This window comes from Ipomoea nil, unplaced genomic scaffold (assembly GCF_001879475.1).
Source record: "Ipomoea nil cultivar Tokyo-kokei standard unplaced genomic scaffold, Asagao_1.1 scaffold2705, whole genome shotgun sequence".
Taxonomy (NCBI): Eukaryota; Viridiplantae; Streptophyta; class Magnoliopsida; order Solanales; family Convolvulaceae; genus Ipomoea; species Ipomoea nil.
The window spans coordinates 1534165-1542831 of NW_017619133.1; the positions used below are offsets into that span (position 1 = coordinate 1534165).

General features: G+C 38.6%; 1 long non-coding RNA gene and 1 pseudogene across 1 annotated transcript in view; one reads left to right on the top strand and one right to left on the bottom strand.

Moving 5' to 3' along the window:
* Nucleotides 1–1187, bottom strand: part of LOC109156382 — a 27521-nt pseudogene extending 26334 nt beyond the window's left edge.
* LOC109156384 overlaps nt 1–7734 on the top strand; it is a 9657-nt gene extending 1923 nt beyond the window's left edge. Inside the window, exon 3 of the long non-coding RNA XR_002050012.1 lies at nt 7721–7734. This is a non-coding gene — a long non-coding RNA (uncharacterized LOC109156384). The remainder of the gene's footprint in view (nt 1–7720) is intronic.
* The last annotated feature ends 933 nt before the right edge of the window (nt 7735–8667 follow it).

Sequence of the window (8667 nt, forward strand, 5' to 3'; positions counted from 1 at the left end):
GATGATGCCATTTTTAGCTTCACTGGAGATTTTTTTTTTTTTTTATCATTCTTAAGAGTCAAAAATACACAAATAGAGAAACTTAATTTGTAGTTCACTGAACACAACAATAGTCATCTAGCACTTAACTTCCTTGAGACCATGGGCAAAGTACAAGAATGTTGGGTCTGTGGCACCATCCTTGTAGTAAGCAAACACAAGAGTGTTATCATCAGCAGGGACGGAGGCAGAGGGGGGGGCAGGGGGTCAGCTGCCCCCCCTAACCCCACCCCCACCCCCACCCCATATATAATATATATATGTATATATGTATATATAGTATATATTTTAGTATTAGTACAAAAAAAAAACTAGTAAATGTCAACAAGTAAGGAGTTAGATTAGTTGGTAGAAAGGTCTTGGGTTCGAAACTTTGCATTAACATATTTTGTCCTTCCCCTATGGCTTTAACACATTTACTTTTTTAATATCTAATACACACACATATATAACATTCTTTTATATTAATAGTGATATGTATAATTTATAATGTGTTTTCTATTCAAATTATTTTATTAAATTACAATTATATTTCTTAAGTAATGGTTATAAAAAAAAAAATCTTAGGTAATTTATTTATTTTTTTTAAACTATATCTTTTGTTTTAATGTTTCGCTTTTACTGGAAAAAATTTCTAAATCCGTCCTACTTCGCCCCCCTCAATCGAATTTCTGGCTCCTTCCCTAATCAGCAGCCATGCTCTCTCCCACAAAAAATTGCAGGTCACTAGGCTTTGAGAGCAGGAACTTAGTTGCTCCCTTAATGTTTTTCTTGAACACCTCTTGTTTCTCGGCATCCAGCTTAGGGGTCAACAGTTTGATGTATTTCTTAATGTATGCTACAAATTGCTTCTTATCAAAGGCAGGTTGCTCCTAGAGTCTGAAAGTGTCAACAATGTCGATGACCACCTTACCAGCTTGGTCATCAACTCCCTCATCCTCATAAGCACCTTCTGCAGATGGGTTTGCCCCAATATCTCTTCAACTGCTCCCTGGACCACCCACTTTCTCAACTTCCCACAGAACCCCGTCCTCAATTTCCTTGTTGCAAAATGAGTCAGAGAGAAGCTCATCACCAGTTAGTAAATCCTGATAGACCAGCATGGTTGATAGCTTGAGCTCTCTCGAGATGCTCCGAACTGAGATTGAAGAAGATAACTAGGAAAAGACCCCTTTACCTTTTAACTTAACGTCCATATAAATCTTAGTTAACGGAAGGACCAATGGTGGAACACTTTTGATAGTCAAGGGTTTATTTTGTCCAAATTAAAAGACGAGGACCAAATTTGGAAAATCACAATAGTCGTAGGACTATTGCTGGAATTAAATCATATGCAATCTATTGAGTAACAAAAATTTCATAGATACAGTGTTAAAGTAGAATAGAACTATAGAGCATTACGTAAAGTCAAAAGTTGAATATATTACTACATAAGAAACAAGGACAACCCCTTATTACGTCAATCATCGAAGAAATTGAAAAACAAAATGTGCTACAATCCACTAAGTGGTTTAGCAAATGATTAAACGTTATACACATTGAAACCAACAAGGTGATACATAGGGGTTGTACTCCATCCACTCTATATGTGCTTTAGGGCTGGATCGTATTGAATCCTTGAATAATAAGGTTCTCCAGTGTAGGGCATTTGGAGAAGACCGACTTTAGGAAAATGACTTCAATGTTGGAATAAGGACTACATGATGAAGCTATGGAGAGGAATAGAGAATGGAAAATGGAGAGTGTCTTATTGAGTGTTGAGTTTGATACAATATATAGGGAGAGAGAGACGGTTACAACAGAAAAAGAGAGGGAGAGAGGGAAAAGATATTTTCATCCTCCAACACCCCCCATAAGCTGGAGCATGTAGATCCTACATGCCCAGCTTAGATACAAAAGAACGAAATGGAGAATCAATAAAACTGCTGCTTAATCCACTTCTAGACTGCTTGTTTTTTCAGGTGAGCTAATAACAGGGTTGCTAATTCTTGGTGGAGATTCTATTAGATGGCTATGGCCCTCTCTGGAGACTACTGTCTCTGATATATTTGAATCAGAGATCTGTTGAAGAGACTCAAATGGATGCGCTACTTTCATCCAAGACCATTGAACCAATCCCGTTGCTTGTATCATGGTGATACGCATCAAAGGAAAGAAATAATTGGTGGTTTAATTAGTGGAGGATCTACAAGGAATGAATCATATGTAATTAGAGGATTATTGAGTATAAGGAAAGTATTTATATTAGAATATATCATTACCTTGTATAGTTAGTATAGTTTTGGTAGGTTAATTATTATAAGTATTAGTAAATTAGTATAAATAGGTTATTGTATATGAAGATGAGGAGGAGAGAAATATATTGTTATTCTAGTCTTTTATGTTAAAGAATTCTTCATTCTCTTTTGTTATATTATTTTTCTTTTGGAATTATCGTAACTCGAATACGGATTGGAGCCAGAAGCCTACTCGAAAGGTTTCTTCCGTTGCGTACTAAATTTCTGTGCGTAACATTGGTGCTTTCATTGAGAGTATTGGTGAGAGTATCTCCTATCCTTTTGTTATTTTATTTTATTTTTTGTTTTTATCTCATTTTTTATAGCACCCCTTTGAAAATTCAAAAAAAAAAAAAAAGTAGAGAATTATTTTTTATGAAAAATATTACTCACCGGTGCTTATTGGTTTCTGTACACCATGTATGGTATTCAATTGATGATTTTGTATTGTATGAGATCTTTTCTACAAAAGGATCTGTACAATATATTCATATCTTGAAGGATGAAAGTTACACCTTCCAAGCTTTGGTATGGTTTGATTATGTCTTAGATGCATTCATGGCCAAACAAGCTCTTCATGGCCAAAATATTTACGATAACTGTTGTGTCTTAGACATTAAATATCCTAATTTGGAGCTGTTGATGGCTGTGTGTGGAGAATTACAGACGGACCAAGATGATACTTTGGAATGCCATACTCCTAATTATTCTAATCCAATTTCTCAAGAAGAACCAAGTAATCCAGAGTCCAAAGAATCATCAATAGCAACAAATCTCCCAACCAGTCATGATGAAAGCAACATTCACAATTTCAACAACTTAGAGTCTCTTGAGGATTATCTTGAGACAAGACTTGTGAGTCCTACTACCTTAGACTTGGAACTCAACATTGGGGCGCAAGATATATTTTTAGACGGTACAAGCCAAAAGGGGAGCCCATTTATGTGTCACGATCAAGCTCAAGAACCATTTCAATCATTTGTTTTGCCAACTAGCCGCCATCCAAAGTTGCATGAACCGTTTCAACAAAGATGTGTTTATTCTATTCCTCTCTACACCTTGTCCTCTACACCTTGAGGACAAGGTGTTTTTTGAAGGGGTGGAGAGTGATACGCATCAAAGGAAAGAAATAATTGGTGGTTTAATTAGTGGAGGATCTACAAGGAATGAATCATATGTAATTAGAGGATTATTGAGTATAAGGAAATTATTTATATTAGAATATATCATTACCTTGTATAGTTAGTATAGTTTTGGTAGGTTAATTATTATAAGTATTAGTAAATTAGTATAAATAGGTTATTGTATATGAAGATGAGGAGGAGAGAAATATATTGTTATTCTAGTCTTTTATGTTAAAGAATTCTTCATTCTCTTTCGTTACATTATTTTTCTTTTGGAGTTACCATAACTCGAATACGGATTGGAGCCAGAAGCCTGCTCGAAAGGTTTCTTTCGTTGCGTACTAAATTTCTGTGCGTAACACATGGCCTTTGGGAATTTTACTGAGAACCTTTTCATTGAACACTGCATATTGCTTCTTGATCTCTGCCTCAGCCTCGAAGTCTCGAAGTCTAGCTAAGGCTGTATTGATTTCAATCCTAAGTGCAGAAGCCACACCAAGGACAATATCCCCAGGAACGTAGATTTAGAGCATACTTGTAGACGCGATTGACATCGCATACTTGTAGACGCGATTGAAATCGCATACTTGTAGACGCGATTGACATTGCATACTTGTAGACGCGATTGACATTGCATACTTGTAGACGCGATTGACATCGCATACTTGTAGACGCGATTGATAATAAACCATTTTCTCTTCTTCCTACTTTCACCTTCGACTTCTCTCTTCCTTTCCAGATCTTCTGGATTATAGTTTCTCTTCTGCGTGAACAAGTTCCACTGTGGAACGGCTATGGATGCCTTGAGCTCTGCCTCCAGCAATGCCTCTAGTCCTCTCTTCAGTGCAGAAACGGCGTCCTTGAGCTCTGCCTCCAGCAACGCCGCTTCCTCCTACGCAAGTCTGGCTCGCACCAGGTCCTTCAATTGAACTGTAGATCGACTCCAAATTGACGGACGAGCTCCTTCCTTCCGCTGCGGAACGGCTGTGAAGACCGCCTGAACTAGAGATTGAACGATCGGTAGCGATGGACAAACTCCTTGGATCGCATCGGCTACGGAAATCTGTTACTCCGAACTCAAATTCCTCTGCGAAATCGTTGACGGACGAGCTCATTCCTTCCGCTGCGGAATGGATGTGGAGACCACCTGAACTGGAGATTGAATGATCGATAGCGATGGACAGACTCCTTGGATCGCCTTCCGCTGCGGATCGGCTACGGAAATCTGTTGCTCCGAACTCAGATTCCACTGCGGAATCGTTGACGGACGAGCTCCTTCCTTCCGCTGCGGAATGGATGTGGAGACCACCTGAACTGGAGATTGAATGATCGGTAGTGATGGACAGACTCCTTGGATCGCCTTCCGCTGCGGATCGGCTACGGAAATCTGTTGCTCCGAACTCAGATTCCTCTGCGGAATCGTTGATGATGCGGATTGAATCTGGTGATCGAGCGTCGGCTTTGTTTCTACTTTGCGTAGCAATAATCCTCTGCGGATTGATCGGAATCCTCTGCGGATTAGGGACTGAGCAATCGACGTCTTCACATGAGCCTTTCTTAATTTGATTCGGTTCTCCGGCGCCGATGACAGCGGAGGCGTGGCTGCCTCGCCGCTCTTATACCATGTTGGAATACGGACTACATGATGAAGCTATGGAGAGGAAGAGAGAATGGACAATGCAGAGTGTCTTATTGAGTGTTGAGTTTGGTACAATATATAGGGAGAGAGAGACGGTTACAACAGAAAAAGAGAGGGAGAGAGGGAAAAGATATTTTCATCCTTCAACATTCAAGTGCAGATCTTCTACCTAAAACATTCGATCTTCACAGTTTTAAGCATCATCATTTCCTGATCAATAAAGCCATGGTCTGGATCCTCCAAAAGCCTTCTAGCAGCTTCTTTGTCATCCCGGCTCGTCTACAACTCAACACGAAATTAAAGACACAATGAGGAAATTCGAAAGAATCAATGAAAACAAAACAAAAAAAAAAAAAAAAATTAAGAAGCATGATTATATTGCCAAATATAAACTCAACCTGCCATTCTACACTAATATACAGTTCACATAGGTTGGGCAATTTCCGAAGCAATTGCATAGGAACCGTGAGCTTTTCCCACAACTAAATTGATTTGGTATGTATTTTAATTCGTTTAATTAACCACCTATTAAAATTTCATTTCTATTAATGCTAAAATTTTGTAGAAGGATACAGTCTGAATCTGTTAGGCAATATATTCCTCTTTTTAATATATATATATATATATATATATATATATATATATATATATATATATATAGAATAGAAATCATATAGGAACTCATTGTTAGGTAGGAACGTAAGAACTAATCTGATCCATTTATTTAAATCAATCTACGGTATATGTTTAATTATTTTTTAATTTTAGTTTTTACGTAGAATAGTGGTTTATTTGCGCGTTTAGGGGCATCTTGGTCAGTGCAATTGGGTTAGCGCGTGGAGTGAGATTTAATCGCAGATTTTTCGCTCTCTTTGTTTGGTTGGAGTTGTGCAGCGTAGGTCCGTAGGTCAGTACTCAGGACTCCTTAGCAACTTCGTCCTCGTTGATTGAGTTCCCGTTTGAGATCGCCGGAAGAGTTGGTCGGAACTTTAAGCGCCCACGACCGTAGACGACGTCGGCTGCCGCACCAGGTTTGTTTTCTCCTCTTTTTTTTTGGTTAAAATTCGTATTCTGCGACCCCAGGTTTGATATATGAGTTCTGGCATTGTTTGTTGTTAGTTTATTTTGGTGTTGTCTCTTTACCGGCGATGCTGCCATGTGTGTTCTTGTTGTGAGGTTTTGGTTTAGGGGTGGAGGTGGGTTTTTGGTTGGTGGTGTTGTCGGCTAATATGGTGGGTTTTGGGGTTTGGTTCGGTGGTGTCGCCGGTTTCTGGTTTTTTTTTTTCTTTTTCTTTTTTTTTTTTGTTTGTTTGTTGTTGTGTGTTCTAGTCTATATGCTGCAATGTAGCAAATTTGTATGAGTTAGACTATATTGTTGTGCAAATTCACAACACGTTCTGCCAAAGAGACATTGTATTGAAGAAGTATGTAGTAGAGCCCTATCATGAACATCCTGCAATTGTCTATGAGTTACGGCAAATGTACATAATCAAGTCAAAACCGGAAAAAACTTACTACTCTAGTACAAACCTGATGAAAATCATTTATACCAGCACCCAATGCAGCACCCAAAGCCATCTCGGTCTCTGGTGGTCTTCTCAAGAAACATTTCATTACTGCTGTTAGTAAATGTAAGCAAACTTGCATATTACATTGTGCTAATTACTGTAAACACCATTGCAATGCAATAACCCCCATGAATGTCTAGTCAAACAAGAGTATCTTAAAACATTTTAAGAATTGAAAATAAGTTACTTATGAGGCTGGGGTAAATGATGCTTATTACCAATGGAAGTATGCAACACATGAGATACAAAGTTCACAGAGGGAGAAGCTCAATAAAATAAAATAAAATAAAATATGTAAAAGAATAAGAAGCCAGTTCCATCAACAACATTTTGGCTCAGGAAAATGCCATTCAAATTTTAGAAAGATGCATGTAGTAGTTTGATTTCTTACGCGAAGTAGGAATGACGCCAAAGCAACTTTGTGAAGAAAGTAAATATATCGGTGTCCTACTAAAAGAAATTAAGTGTGCCTAGGAATGTGATTTCTTGACAATTCTAGCTGTGTGCAGTTGTGGCCATTGGTGTGTGCATTACGTGTGGTACAGGTTGGAATTTAGTGTATTAGATAGTATGGGCTTGGTATATGTAATTTTCATTTAGTTTTTATTTCGTAATGCAGTGTTTATCAGTCACATTTGGCGTATTAGTACGTTTATCATATTTTTATTAATTTGTGGTAGTATATTTAATTGCGATACTAATTTAAAAATGAGAAATATATCGCAAGTAGATCTTCCATTTTCTTAATAACTCTCTGATGGTGGGTTTCGTGTTGAGAATCGTATGTGTTTAAAGTTGCGGCCGGTTAAAGGAGTTGAAGTTGTTTTCATATAAACTAGTGGTGCAGTGGTGGTTGTATCTGTGCGACATTATAATGCTAATGGGTTCTGTAAGTGCACAGGTGTGGTCTTACGTGCGTGCATTCCAGTGTTTGATAAGTTATTCTTTGTTTTTTTCAGTGGGGCAACCTGAGGTTGACGGACCTGGGTTGGTGGATTGTGATGTTGATGCTTCGGAGTATGAGTTGACTCCTGATGAGGCTGCTCGTTTTGAGAGTTTGAACACGAGAGTTAGATTATGGTATTAAGGAGCTTATTTTTTGATTCTTTTGGGACATTTTTACTGAATAAAAGGGTGTTAGAATTTGCAATGTATGGTAGTTAAGATCTTGTATATTTAAATAGGTGCATAGCCTCCAATACCTATGTGCTCACACTGTGCTCGTGCACCCACGTTGCTAACTATGTGCTCACATAGGTACACCATGTTCTTGTTGGCACTTCCATCGCAGCGCAGGTGCACACAGGATCACTGGGTGTGGCACACTCTGTTTGTTACATGTGCACACTGTCCAGTACAATCTAAAGCAACTTCTAAGACAGTTTGGTTTTCGATGATACTTTACTCTAGTTTTTTATCTCAATCCTTATTATTGTGTTTCCATATGAAATAATCAACTTCCAGCTTCATTTCTAAGCGTTAGGTTCATGAGGCTGTAGGTTGCGGGGGAAAAAACCACGGGATAGAAGTGGCATACTCTGGTCTGTACAGGTGCATCCTGGCCTGTTTGGCACATACACTCGTGCACAGGTGCACCTATGGTCATCATGGCTACGGGTGTTAGGGGTTGAAAACTAGAACCAACAATACCACAACCCTATGATGAGGAAGTGTGCACTTACGGTTGGATAATGGGTGCACAATCATAGATACGCACGCCTGTCTGTGCACTTCAGCATCGTCGGGTGTGCCGTTTCGGCGAAAATGGCCTGAGTTCATATTTCCTGGCCCTTATGTTTACTCAGATGTGCACTGCAATGGGAGTCTAAGCATCTAATTGCTGTAAGCAATGCAATTAAGAATTGACTTACTTCAAGTAAATGATCTTATACTTGTAGCTTTTCAACAAACCATCTACATTTTGGCACCATCTACTTGTGGTCAATCATATCATCTATGGACATTTTGGCACCCATAATGCAGAATGACACACACTCATCCTTTACGTTATGGCACAGTCA